Source organism: Sorex fumeus, unplaced genomic scaffold, assembly GCF_029834395.1.
Source record: "Sorex fumeus unplaced genomic scaffold, SorFum_2.1 ptg000024l, whole genome shotgun sequence".
In the NCBI taxonomy this organism is placed as follows: domain Eukaryota; kingdom Metazoa; phylum Chordata; class Mammalia; order Eulipotyphla; family Soricidae; genus Sorex; species Sorex fumeus.
The window spans coordinates 49,214,130-49,228,526 of NW_026606081.1; the positions used below are offsets into that span (position 1 = coordinate 49,214,130).

A 14,397-nucleotide genomic window follows, 5' to 3' on the forward strand; every position below is an offset into this window, starting at 1 on the left:
CGCTTTCATTGTATTATTTTATTTTATTTTATTTCCTGGAGAGGGAACAGGTCCCACGTCCCCCGCGCCGCCGGCCGCTCTGCAGGCGTTGGCGCGCGGCTGGAGGGTTGGCAGCGCGGGGCGCTCGGCGGGCGCGGGATGGATGCGCTGGGTGGTGGTGTGCATGCGGATTCGCCGCTCACGTGCCTCGCGGGGGCTGGAACCCGGGGCCTGGAAGGAAGGCTGGATGGAAAGAATGGGGCCGAATCGTGTATTTGCATGCCGCGCAGGGAGGGCGCCCCGATGGTGCGTGGAAAGCAGGGCTCGGCCAAAGGGGCGCCTTTTTTTTCCCAGAGCGTTTGGAAAAGCCAACGGGAGGGCGCTAGGGAAGGGGCGGGTGACTTGGGCGCCCACGGGTGGAGGACTGGGGGTGGGGAGATGGGGGGATGGCGAAGGAGGAGGAAAACCCCGAAAGCCCCCCTCTGCCCCCTCCCCCATTTCTGCTTGACTGCTTCTTGCTGCCCACTTGTAGGGGTGAGGCAGCGTTTCTTTGTAATTCATTCCGAAAGAATGAATTTTCTTCCGAAAGGAGGACCTGGCTCCTGTTGGGAATCGCAGACCACAGCAATCCGTGCTCAGCCGGGCTTGGCCCGGGAAGACACCTTTCCGTTTGGGCTTCGTATAGTCTTCTCTGCTTTTCCTCCTAAAACACCAAATTGTTGTTGCTGTGAGTGTGTGTGTGTGTGTGTGTGTGTGTGTGTGTGTGTGTGTGTAAACTGGGGCCAGCAGCTTGTACTTTAAAAATGTCTTGTGACCACAGTTGCATGAATATAATAAACCCTAAATAAAAGAACCACCACTTTTTTTAAAAAAAAATTGCCAAATCTGGTGGGGCAAAGATGTTTGACTATTTTGTCAATAAGGCCCCCTTTGATTTTCCCTTTCATGCAGAGCCAAATGTGGGAAGGAAGTGACAAGTTCAGTTTATACTTGAGTCCTGGAAGCCCTTCCCTGCTGGGGTTGCAGTATTCTTCAGTCTTGTGATAGGAGGTTTGGAAACAGACCCACGTTCAAGTCCAAGCTCAGAAGGCTCAGAGGTGTGAAGACCCAGACCTGGGCTGGTTTCCTCCAGTTTGTTGGTTGCTCACCAAGATTCCTTTTGCTCCTCATGAGAGGTGCTGATCCCAAGTGCTGAGCCTGCAGCGGGAGAAGGTGATCACCCCTTCTTCAACAAATCTGCAGGACTAATACTTTCAGGCACCTTCCCATGGAACCTGCTATATTAAAAAAATTTTTTTTTATCTGCTTTGGTAGAACTTCATCAAATCATCTTTTGTGCCCCTCCCCCCATTTTCTCTTGCTATCTGTGATGCCCCTATCTTTCTCTCCCACCTTGCACCGCATATAAATTGTGTGTGTGTGTGTGTGTGTGTGTGTGTGTGTGTGTGTGTGTGTACAGGACAGTCTGGAAGGCTCAGGCCTGAGCAGTAGGAAGCATTGGTTTGGGTTGGATTCTCTTCCTTCCTGCCCTGAGCTGCAGAATGGCACTGGTGAAGACTAACCTGTTTCTGGTTGGTGGTTTGTTGGCGGATTTAATGTTAGGTTCCGTGGCTTCCGAGAACAGAAACCCAGAAGGTGGGGGAGAAGATCTATGTCATTCATTCAGCGTTGGAGGGAGGCCTCCAACTGCACAGGGCCCTGCTGGCTTCTCAGGAGGCTCCGGGATTGGATGGAAGATGGTTTGGTCCAGGAGGGGGTGAGCGCTTCTTGAGCCTTGGTCTGAAACATTAGCCAATACCTGCCACCGGGGGAAGGAAGCAGGAAACAGAACACAGACCCCTGCGCTGGGCAATGGGGGGTGGGTGGGATCTCCGACTCTTTCTCTTTGGGTGGGCAGGTGGGTCTTTGGTCTACTTCCTTTCTAAATACAGCCCTTTTCCAAATAGAAGTGTTGCTAGGGGCAGAGGATCTATTCGCCACACTTGGCCATCTTTCGCTTAAGAAACGGGAACGAAATCCACTTGTCCAGTTAGTGGCTGGACACAAGTAGGGCCTTTGTCCCACGCAGTGGAATGGAAGAGCTTAGAAACACACAGGCTTTTCAGAGTTCTTCTTTCTGTTTGTCCAGCCACTCGGCATAATAACTATTAGTATTATTATACTTCATCTGCCGTAAGAAAAAGAGTTTCCCTTCGTTGGGTTCAAAGGGCATGGTCAGCCTCTTCACCCATGGAATGAATCGCTTTAACATCAGTTGAGACAATTTTAGCAGTCGACCCCCTTCCCCCTTTAACTCCCCACCCCCGTGTCAAGAAATACTCCTTGAAAAAAAAAACTATGGGAAAAATTACCTTTAAAAACCTTGAGGATAAGAACTCCCTGGGAATTTTCGTGACTGTTCTTCTTTTTTTGCCTCTACCTAACCTAACCTGGAGGCAGGTTCAAGTTTTTTCTTAGCTGTGTTTATTAAGCAAGGTTGGAGACATTCTCAACTCGTTTGCTAACGAGTTAGCACCTTTTCCATCTTCTCTTCCACCGAGAAGTAATTTTGGGTTGGAAGGTGGCCCCCAGCAACAGCCTTGGCCCTTTCTATACACTGTTAGGATGGATTACACTTAGGCTCAAGAACTTAGAAAACACACACACAGAACTTCAGAGATGTTTGGAGAGAATTCGGAAATATCCCATCCTAAAATCTGTGCTTTTCTGACCATCAAAGGTCATAATCCGTGCAATCAGACTGAACATGATCCTAAGTATTCCTGGGCTTCCCTACCAGCTGCAGACCCACAAACCACGGGCTGAGTTCCTGTGTTCATCTAGAAGGTTAATTTCTCAGTTGTAGTTTCTGGGTAGAAGGCAGAATGGGCATCGAGCCTCTTGCCCCAGTCAGGATGCACTGTTCTTGTTATTATCTGTAAGCAGATATAAGGTAAGGCCAGTTGGATGGGGGCTAGTTTTCTCAGCCTAGACATATGAATTACTTAGAGATAAAAGTTGAACTGGGCTGGAGTGATAGCACAGCGGTAGGGCGTTTGCCTTACAAGCGGCCAACATGGCCGACCCGAGTTCGATTCCTCCGCCCCTCTCGGAGAGCCCGGCAAGCTACCGAGAGTATCTCGCCCGCACGGCAGAGCCTGGCAAGCTACCCGTGATGTATTCAATATGCCAAACACAGTAACAACAAGTCTCATGATGGAGATGTTACTGGGCCCACTCGAGCAAATCGATGAACAACGGGAGGACCGTGACCGTGACAAAAGTTGAACTGCCCACTGATGGGAAATATCTATATAATTCTCAGCACTTAGTCTATGAGATGATATTCTAGACCCTCAGTCTTTCGTGATTGAAGCTCTGGGACCCTTCTCTATTAGAACTCTGTTCCACTAACCTTTATACCATTGAGGCTGCCAGTTGCTAAATCTCTTCACTGGCCCCGTACACCCAAGGAGAGGGGGTGCTCTGTCGTTTGATTGGAAAGTGGTTATCCACTGTCAAGGTTTTCTCAGTGTGTTCAAAACTGTGTTGCTTAGGAATGAGACCCTCACTCCACACAGTCACAGGACATCCCAGTTGATCACCGTTGTTTTCAAGAACAAAGCAGGGACTGGGGAGGTAGTACAGAAAGTCAGTGTCTTTGCCAGGTAGGTATGACACGGGGTCCAACTAGCACCACCAGGTGTATGCCCTGAGCATAGCTGGTGTGGCCTCCCAAACCAATCAGATAATCAACAAAACAAAACAAATCCCCCAAACAATGAAGCTGACCATTTCACGTCTCCCTGTGATTGGAGAGGGAAGACCGAACAGAGTTGTCTCCCATGTCCAGCTCCTTCCATGCGGTCAGCCTGATTTTCTCTGCTCCCCCAATGAGTAATATCAGTGGGGAGGGCTGACTGGCACTCCCCCCCGCCCCGCCGATTCCCTGGTTCATTTTCCTTACAAGGTACACCAAAGCAAATTCTGGGTCATGGTGGATTATGTTCAAGTTCCTCGGGTCTTGCTGGTTTGAAAGTCTTGAGAGCTTTCTGGAAATTCTGGATGGAGGAGACTCTTCTGGACCCCCCTCTGGTGTCCTCCTGCTCCTATCCCACATGGTCTTGGCTCCTTCTGTAAAGAACAGCCCCCCTGCAGTTGGGTATGGAATTGGGGGTGGGTCTCAGCACCACCACTGTGGGGACTGAAGGATTTGCAAATGCCCAGCAACCCCAGTGCACACCTTGTCTTTCTCCTTGCTTGCGGGGCATGACTGTGGGGGTGGAGCTCGGAGACAGGGGTTCTAGTCTCATCACACCCGACATTTCTCTGCAGCTGCATTGAGGGCTGCTCCTGGGGCCTAGAGTGTGGCTGAAACCCGCAAGCCCCAAACACGGGCAACTCTTAATAAGCACCTGGCTGTTGGTCCCTCTCCGTGGCAGAAGGTCCTGCCCAGCCCGGCATCTCCCACTGTGTTTTCATTTGAAGCTGCCCTGGCTGATGCCTTTCCCTGAGCAAGTGGAGCTCACAGCGTTGCTGTTGCTGGAGAATAACCTTATTCCTTATCCCCAGGAGCATGTCATGTGCACACAGTAGGTCCATTTCCTACCTGATGTTCTATCTCGACATGCGAGCACTCCCTTTTCTTCATGCAGGGGGAGGAAGGTATAGGGGGACAGGGTAGAAAAAAATCTCCAAAGACCGGCTCTTTTTTTTTTTTTTAATTTTTATTAGTGAAACATCATGAGGTACAGTTGTAGACTTACAAATTTTTGTGCTTGGGTTTTATTTATATAATGATCAAGTACCCATCCCTCCACCAGTGCCCATTTTCCACCACCACGGGTCCCTGTATCCCTCCCACTCCCCATACTTCCCATCCCACCCTGCCTCTGTGACAGGGCATTCCCCTTTGTTCTCTCTCTCCTTTTGGGTGTTGTGGTTTGCAACAGAGGCAATGGGTGGCAATCATGTTTGGTCCATAGTCTACTTTCAGCATGCTTCTCCCATGCTGGGAGGATCCTCTCAATACCCTTTATTTGGTGCTCCCTTCTCTATCTGAGCTCCCTTTTCCCCTAGCACGTGTGGCTGGCCTCCAAGTCATGGAGCAAAATTCCTGGTACTAATCTCGGCCACTCCTGGGTGTTAGTCTCCTATTTTGTTACTTTATGTTCCTCAGATGAATGCAATCTTTCTATGCAAAGACCTGCTCTTGATGAGTAGTTCTGTGTTAAGTGCTTGGATGCTTTTATTTGTTTTGCCTTTGGGACTATACCTGGCAGTGCTCAGGGGTGGCTCCTAACTCGGTGCTCGGGGTTGCTCCTGGCTTGGTGCTCAGGAGTCCATGAGGTAGCAGAAATGGAACCAAAGTCTTCAGCATGCAAAGTCCCTGTTGTACACTTAGGGCCCTTGGTGCAGCCCCGCCTTCTGACATGTCCACTTCCCAGGACTAGGGACAGTGCTGATGGCTTGTGCTTTGGCACAGAGCCGCTCAGCCCAGCTGGATGGAGCCATGGGGCAAAAGTTGGCCGAGTCCAGCTGAGATGGATGGACTTTGGAGGGTCAGAAATGGGATGTAAGGTACAAGTCCAGTCTCTGACAGTCGTGAGAAGAGAAACGGTCCCTCAGAATAGAGACCGGCATGCTAGTCCCGGCCACGCAAGAAAGGACCCGGCTCATTTGTGGAAGTATATCAACTTTTCCTGACCCAGTTAATCCCACCACTATTTTTATTTGACATCGGAACGGGCAAAGCAGCCGGCCTGTGAATGCTGCTCATTTCTACCATGTCAGTGCTTCAGAAACCGCCCCTCCTGCCTCACCCCTCTGCGGGACCCTTGTCTTCAATTACTCCAGCCTTCCCCAGACTGATGTACTTCCTCTCTCCCTCCTCCTCCTCCTCCCCTTCCTCTTCCTCCTAGACCAGGATCTGCCTGGTGCGCCCCAGGGCCCACATTCCCGCTTCTTCCTCCTGCCCCTGCCCCCGCTGTCCTGGGCTGTGGTCAGTGGCCGCCTCCAGGAGCCTCTAATGCCTGCAAACTCTGCATTTATCTCTGGCGCACAGCTTTGAGTAGGATCCTGGCGTTTGTGGGCCCAGGCAGGACCTGCTGGACCGTGCAGAGCCAGCCCCCTGCCTTCTCAGTTCTTCTCCATATCCGGTCGAGAGGAAAGCATCTGCAGGATGCTCCTCTGGGGCTTGGCTCCCGGGCCTCCTGTGTCACCTTTACCAGAAGATGAGGCAGTTCCGGGGGGTGCTTACCTCCTGCACTCTCATCCCTGTTTCACTTCAGATTTTATTTTAAAAAATTAATCAGATCTTGTGGGGAGGGTTTGGGACACACTCACACTTAGGGGCCATACCGTGATCCAACCGTGACCGACTGTGTGCCAGGCAAACACCTTCTCCCTGGACTAGTTCTCCAGCCCCTGTGCACTGTTCTGCAGGAGTTTCTGAACTTGGCATAGAGCAAGTGCTTGGGAAACGCTGATTGGACCAAGGAGTAGAATGTGTCTCTTCCACCGTTTGCGGGGAACAAGGTCTTGAAGTACTCCTGTGAACCACTCTCTTGTCTTTGGCACAAGTCCTGTGGGTCTCAAGCCTGAGACTCTCCCACTGTGGCTGCAGGCAGGGTCATCTCTCGGGAGGGGACGTTCGAAGGTGTCCATGCTGGGACACGGTCTACAGTTAAGCTGGCCATCCAGAGGGTTCTTGTTGGTGGTTCAGGGGAGGAGGTTGATCAGAAGAGGTTGTGCGGAGGGAGGAATTGCTGAGTCTCTTTGGAGGGGGACGGTTGGGTCACACCTGGCTGTTTTCAGGGATAAATCCTGGCTCTGTACCAGGGATCACCCCTGGAGGTACTCAGGGGGCCATGCTGTGTGGTGTTGGGGGTTGTACTTGCATGCAAGGCAAGCACTCTGTCTTGTACTATCTGTCTAAACCCCTCATTTACTTCTTTGTTTGATTAGCTTTGTTTTGGAGGGGGTCCTACCTGGCATTGCTCAGGGCGTACTCCTGACTGTGTACTCAAGGATCATTCTTGGTGGGGCTGGGGAGACCGTTGATGATGGTGGTGCTGGAAGGACCATCATGGGGTAGAACTGGGGTCGACCTCGTACAGGGTAAGTACGTTAACCCCTGTGTTGCTTGAGCCTGGCAGACCTGGGTGGGATTGGAAGAGAGATGAGGAGGGTTGGGGGAAGGGGGGAAAGTGGTGTGCCCAGACTTGAAGTGGGGACGCAACTGACCAAGTACAGCTTGTTCTTCTGTAGCCCTGACATGAGGAAAAGACACTTGATCTGAGGAGTGAAAGGGGACTCCGAGGTGGCAGATTAGGGAGTGGTGTGTGCATTTGGAAGAGAAACACAGAAAGGAGCATTTGGGGAAAAAGGAGGTGGCAACAGCGTGTTGACAGAGAGAAGGGATGTCCTCACATCAAGCATCCAGCTGCAAAGAGGCTGAGGGGCCAGTGTGGGGGTCAGACAGTGAGAGGAAGCAGGACCACCCTCGCGGGGGTGATGCTTTTGAAATCCTGTCCATGTACCACCCATGTAGTTATTTACCTAATATTTCTTCTTTAATTTGTCGCACTTCTATTTTTTTAAATTTTGGGCCACTTCCAGTGATGCCCAGGGGTTAATCCTGGCTTTGTACTCAGGAATCACAGCTGTTGGTGCCGGGGCGACCCTATGGGATGCTGGGGATCGAACCTGGGCTGGCCGTGTGCAAGGCAAACTCCCTTCCTGCTCTGCTATTCCTCCAGCTCCTTACACCACTTATAAAAGTAAGTAAAGTAAAGGCCCTCCCGTTGTTCGTCGATTTGCTCGAGCGGGCCCAGTAACGTCTCCATTGGAGACTTTGTTGTTACTGTGTCTGGCATATCGAATACGTCACGGGGAGCTTGCCAGGCTCTGCCGTGCGGGCGAGATACTCTCGGTAGCTTGCCGGGCTCTCTGAGAGGGGCGGAGGAATCGAACTCGGGTCGGCCATGTCGGCTACGTGCAAGGCAAACGCCCTACTGCTGTGCTATCGCTCCAGCCCCACTTATAATGAGTTTATTTTCATTTTCATTTCCTTTGTGTCTAACATGGCTATAGTAGTGCTAACATGTATGGTCTTGGTGTACCAAGTTATTGATGCACCTTCTTTTTTTTTTTCTCTTTGCTTTTTTGGGTCACACCTGGCGATGTGCAGGGGTTACTTCTGGTTCATGCACTCAGGAATTACTCGTGGCAGTGCTCGGGGCACCATATGCGATACCGAGAATCGAACCTGGGTCTGCCGCATGCAAGGCAAATGCCCTCCCCGCTGGACTACCGCTCCAGCCCCTATTGATGTACCTTCCCCACAATCGTTGTGCCCCGTCCTCTCCACCTCTGTCCTTGGGTCTCTCTAACTCTCACTTCCTTTCCCACGCCCACTCCCCCAGTTGCTTGATTATCTCAGTTTTGTGACCCAAGGCCAAGGGCCAACGGCCTGTCATCATTCAGTTCTTTCCCTCCCTGTGTTCTGCCCTCTCTGTAGACCTTGCTTGGGGGAGAGCACCTGCTACCTGTCCTTCTCCCTCTGACTTGTTTTTCTGTCCATGAAGCCCACCAAGGTAGCAGATGTCAGATGTCATCTTTCAGCTGCGGAATATTCCATTATGTGCATCCATTCATTTTTTCCCCACTCCTCCCTCTGTTGCCGGATGTTTGAGTTGCTTCCATATCCCACCGGTCGTACTTGAACACAGGTGCTCAGGCAGCTGTTTGAATCATTGTTTCTCTGTTCTTGGGGTAGATGCTGAGAAGTGGAGCCACTGGGGGATATGTCAGTTCTGCTGTTGTTTCCGGGGAATGTCCGTACTGTTTCCCCACAGAGAATGAGGGGTCCTTTCCCACTGCATCTCTGCCAGCACTGGTTGTTTCCATTCTTTGTGCTCGATGCCATCCTCCCTGGTGGAAGATGATCCGTCATTGACATTGTGAGCTATGATGTACTCTTTCCCCTCTACCTACCTGTCTACTAATTTCCTATACCTACTGGCTGTTCATATTTGACTTACTTTTTAATTTAAATGTGTTGTGTCCGAGTTTCGGATCCCCAACTGTGGAGAGAACAAGTCCACATATGATAATGCAAAAGCAAAGGAACTTTATTACTAACTCGAGCCGTTGGTAGATCGAGCTAGGGCCCAAGACTCATCCAACGCAGTGGAGTCTTGACAAGGACCCCGATTCCAAATCACAAGTGGTTTATATAGAGTCAAGAGCAGTTTATATACTGGTCTGTTTTTAGCATTGGCCCTATTACAAAAGTGGTCAGCAATTTGACAATAGTTTCCTCAGTAACAGTAACAGTTTCTAAGGAGGGTACAGTGACCCCTCATGACCAGCCAGACCCAACTGCCCAGTCCTTTATCTAGGCAAATTACTAAACTGGGAGTTTACCAGAAACTGCAAGTTCTGCTTTGGGGAAACAGAAATTGAGGCCTAGTTGAAACTTCAGGTTAGCTGTAGCCTGTCATGGCATCAATTTCACCCTCACAAATGGACTCACAACTAAACTTTATTTTTCTTTTTATGTGGAACTATTACTTTCATTTGACAGTGATGTTTTTCTGCTCCCCTGCTAAAATGAAGATAGAACACTTACAGTAACAAATACTCATCTAGGCATCTCCTCTCAGGAACTCATGAACCCAGCTGGGATTCTTGCTGTGATTTGGGAAGATTTTATCCGCCAAGGAATGGCAGATGGCCATGATGAGAAAAGGGAGACTCTTCTAGAAGAAAGGAACTGGCTGGGACATGCCAAGAAGCGAAGGTTCTGAGAGTTGGTGGGCAGGACAGGAAGCAGGAAAGGGGGTTGGATGGTGAGAATTTCTGTGGGCATCCTCGTGAAAGATGAGTGCCTCAGCTGGATTGGAGGGCATCCCTTTAGCACCATCAGTCAAGGGTTTGACATCAGGGTTTGTTTCTGGGGGTTTACCAGAGGCTGACGGTCCTTACTTCCATCAGAGAGCAGTCAGCTGGGTTCCATGAACTTTGAGTTTTCTGTGGGCTTCTACAATACCTGAAGCATGCAGGTGAGATTCACCTAGTGGCCGTCCTCTGTTCACATCCTAAACATAAAGCGTGTGTCAGATCTCGGACTGGCTTTATCCTTGTTTGCATGATTCAGATCTATCGTATTGTCTGTTGATAAAAGGGGTATGCTTTTGCTATCACTAGTCAGGTCTGCGAAGAGTAAGATGCAGGCACAGGACTAGAACAGCTATGTAAATAGCGTCGAGTCCAAGTATCTGTCATAGGCCTCTTCAGCTGAAAAATGACGGCTTCACTTACTCAGACACAGAGCGAAAGTTTCCATTTATCTTTCTCCTTAAATCCAGGATGACTCCTCCTGGCCAGGTTTGCTCTTTATGAAGATGAAAAAGAAGATTTGGCAGCTGCTGATGGCCATTAGGGTAGCAGGACCTAGCTTGGTTTTATCGTTTGTGCAGCTTGGGGTTGGAGGGAGCAGCCGTCTTGCTTTGTAGTGAACCCCCCCTTTTCTGCCTTAAGTCACATCTAGTTGATTCCCCTCAGCGAGTCGTGAATCCAGTCACTGCTTTCAACATTGGAATAATCTCTGCGTGGGATAAAATGAAGCGTCCTATTACTACGGAGGCACCTTGGGTAATAGTCATTTTGGGGGGCCCTCCAGTATCTGAACCCCCTTGCTCTCTCTGATTTTCCCCAGCTGTGGGTTGAATGTGGCTTCCACCCAAAAGATAGGCTCAAGTCCTCACTTCTAGGGACCTGCGGATATCACGTCATCAGGAAGTAGGATCTTTGTTGGTATAATAAAGATCCAATGTGGCTATCCCGGGGTTGGCTCCCCCAAATCCAATCTGACTGGTGTTCTTATAAAAAGAAGAGAAGAGACAAAGGCAGGGGGCAGCGGGGGAGGCCATGGGAAACAGAGAGATTTGGGGGAAGTGGGTCTCTAGGTGGAAGACACCCCAAAACATACAGAGAAAGGCAGAGGTGAAGACTCCCGCAGCACCTCTAGAGGGAAACTGCCCCTCTCCAACCCCACCCCCCCCAAAGCTCCCCACGCCTGACCTTCAGGTCAGGCCACAGTCTCTTGCTCGAGACCAGCCGGTCTGGGGGACCTTGTGTGGGCAGCTCTGTGAGTGGTTGTACCTGTTTTAGGAGCCAGGGTGCAAGGCTGAGGCTTCTTTCTCCCGTGGATCCAGGTCTGGATATTCCGGGAGTATGACCTGGGCTCCCCGGGAATGCAGGTACTCGCTGAGAACACCTGGGGCTGACGCACGTTTCTGGGGTTGCTGTGTTAATGTGGCGCCCACATACATTAGTACGCAGGGCTGACTCCCGGCTCCGTGCTTACAGGTTACGGGGCCCAGGGGACCATGGGGTTGCTGGGGATCCAGCCCTCACAGGCTGCATGCAAGGCAAGTGCCCTCCCCACTGTGCCGTCACTCCATCCCCCTCTGGCAGTATTGAGGCTTGCTTGGGGCTGCCACTGTGAACACTCTATAGAACCATGCGGCTGGGCACTTGGTGCTCGGGCATCCACAGGGCTCGCCACTGTCCTGCTCTCAGTGCGCCCCTTCTGCCCTCCTGCTGCAGCTGTTTCCTGTTCTCTGGCCTCCATCCAGCCAACTGGGAACCCTCAGTGTCCCCGAGCCAGTGACTGACCTCATGTGCCAAGGCATCCCTTTCCGTCTGAGTGTCCTCTTGAGCCCCCGGCTCTCGAGTTGGTGCTCGCAAGAGCCAGGAAGAAAGTGGGTTCCAGTGAGTGTGTGCTAGGCAGTGGGGGACCTTTGCATCTCTGGGCTCCTGGATGTTTCTGAGTGTGTGTGTGCATATGTATGTGTGTGTATGTGTGTGTGCATGCATGTACGTGTGTATGTGTGTATGTATGTGCATGTGTGTATGTGTGTATGTATATGCATGTGTGTATGTGTGTATGTATGTGCATATGTGTATGTGTGTATGTATGAGCACGTGTATGTGTGTATGTGTGTGTAAATGTATATATGCATATGCGTGTGTGTATGTGCTTGTATATGTGTGTGTATGTGTATATGTATGAGCATGTGTATGTGTGTATATGCGAGTGTGTATACATGTATATATGCATATGCGTGTGTGTATGTGCTTGTATACGTGTGTGTATGTGTATATGTATGAGCATGTGTATGTGTGTATATGCGAGTGTGTATACATGTATATATGAATAGGCGTGTGTATATGTGCTCGTATATGTATGTGTATGTGTGTATGTGTGTGTATGTATGTGCATGTGTGTATGTATGTAAGTGCGTATGTGCATGTGTGTATATGTGTGTATGTGTGTGCATGTGTGTGCATGGTATATGTGTGTGTATATGTGAATGTATGTGCATGTGTGTGCATGTATGTGTATGTATGTGCACACATGTGCATGTGCATGTATGTACGTGCATGTGTCTATGTGCGTATGTATATGTGTGTGCATATGTGTGTGTGTAGTTATTTATTTTTGGCAACACCTGGTGGTGCTCAGGGCTGACTCCTGTGCTCAGGATTCCCTCCTGGTGGAGCTCGGGGACCCAGTATGGTGTTCGGGATGGAACTCGGGCCCTCTGTGTGCAAGACAAGTGACCTCCGGGCTGTACTACCTCTGACCAATCATTTCTGTCTTTAACAGTGTTTAAGGCCACCGTCCCAGGGTCATAGCTAAGCAGCCTCTGGGGGGATTGTGTGGAATCGGTAATCTTGACCCATTCACTCAGGCCCAAGATGCAGAGAGTCACTTTAGATCCCCTGGCCAGCAGGCTGGCCTGTCCTTAAGCACTTTAAGATTTTTTTCTTTTTTATTTTAATGTAGACAGAAGCCACTGTTGAGTTCAACTCGATTAGATAACAAAGCTCCAATATTAAAATCAATACGCATACAGACCGGAGTGATAGTACAATGGGGAGGTCACTTGCCCTGCACGTGGCCAGCCCGGGTTCTATCCCTGGTGTCCCACATGGTCCCCCAAGCTGGCCAGGAATGACACGTGAGTGCAGATCGAGGAGTGGCCCCTGAGCATTTGCTGGTGTGGCCCCCAAACCAAACCCAAACCAACAGATTCTTGCTCTGTTTGTTCCCTGGGGATAAGACTCGCCAGATTGAGCCTGAAATGCCTTGTGTGGAGAACGGATGCAGAGTCAAGACCCCCTGTCAGGGGCAGGTGGGCAGGTAGCTCTTTAGGTTTGGATGACGCCCGAGCACTCATTCAGTCAGAAAGTAGGGACAGTGTTCCCTGCTTTGGGTGCGTGGGCGTCGAAGGAAACCTACAGCCCCATTCTCTTCCCCCAGCAGGTTAGCTGAGCTTTGTTTTTATTTCTTTTAAGTTGGGGGTAAGGGGGGAGGGCACAGGACCTCCCTCCCCTTGAGCCTCTCCTTACGGCCTGGATCGCCCACCTGACTTCTCGTGGGGGGGGGGAGTGGGAGTTCGTGTGTATTCAGCATCCCCGTGGGAGACACGTCTCAGCGATCTGGGCTTTTTCTAAAGCCAGGGGCCCGGTGGTACCCTGGGGAATGGGTCACCGTTTGAGATCCCTATTTTGAGTTGGAAAGGAAAGGGTGGTCGAAGCCCCCTGCCTGCTGAGGGTCACACCGTGTGTGGGTCTGTGTGGCCTCTGCACCAGGATGAGGTGTCCACAGTCAAGGCCTTGGCTCCTCGGCTTCAGCCCGAGGTTCTTTTCCTTTTTTCTTTTTTAAATTTTTTCTTTTTTAATTATTTATTTATTTTATTTAAAAAAATTTTTATTAGTGAAACACCATGAGGTACAGTTGTAGACTTACAAATTTTTGTGCTTGGGTTCGGCGAAGGACATTTGGAGTCTCAGTTTAGAGCACCCCCTGGGGCTTGAGTAAAGGAGAATGGTGGTTGCTGTCCCCTCTGGGGGCCCTTGTAACATGAGTACCTATGTGCATGGCTTTCTGGGTTCTTGTTGGTTTGGTTTGGGGACCACACCCAGGAGTGCTCAGGGGCTACTCCAGGAGGGTGCAGGGTGACTGGGGGGCTGCTTCTCAGGGCACTCTGCGCCCTCCTTTGCTCAGAGCATGTATACTAATTCGTGAGCTGTCCCCCAGCCCCATCTTCATATTCTGAAGAGCAGATGGTTCAGCAGCAGGACTTGGGGGCCGCTGGGATGGCAGCCCAGGAGGGAGGCGGAGACCAGGTCCATCCTCTTGCAGAGAGGAACCACCTCCGCCTCAGCTGACTGGGAAGGATGGGGGGCCCGGGAGCCGCTGCCCGCTCTGCTGAGCTGGCATCCGACTGGCTTGCCCCTTCCCACTCTCCGTCTTCCCAGAACACTGTCATGCCATGCCTAAGTGTTCAGGTCTGGGGAGAAAACCACCTCCTGTGGGCCCAGAGGGAAGGAAGTCGCGGGCTGTCCACGGCGAGGACAGCT

The 14,397-nt window shown here is 50.8% G+C and overlaps 1 protein-coding gene across 5 annotated transcripts in view; it reads left to right on the top strand.

Annotated features, from left to right (window-relative positions):
• The window catches only part of STOX2 (storkhead box 2), a 208,125-nt gene that overhangs the window by 95,592 nt on the left and 98,136 nt on the right, over positions 1-14,397 (top strand). The window lies entirely within an intron of this gene.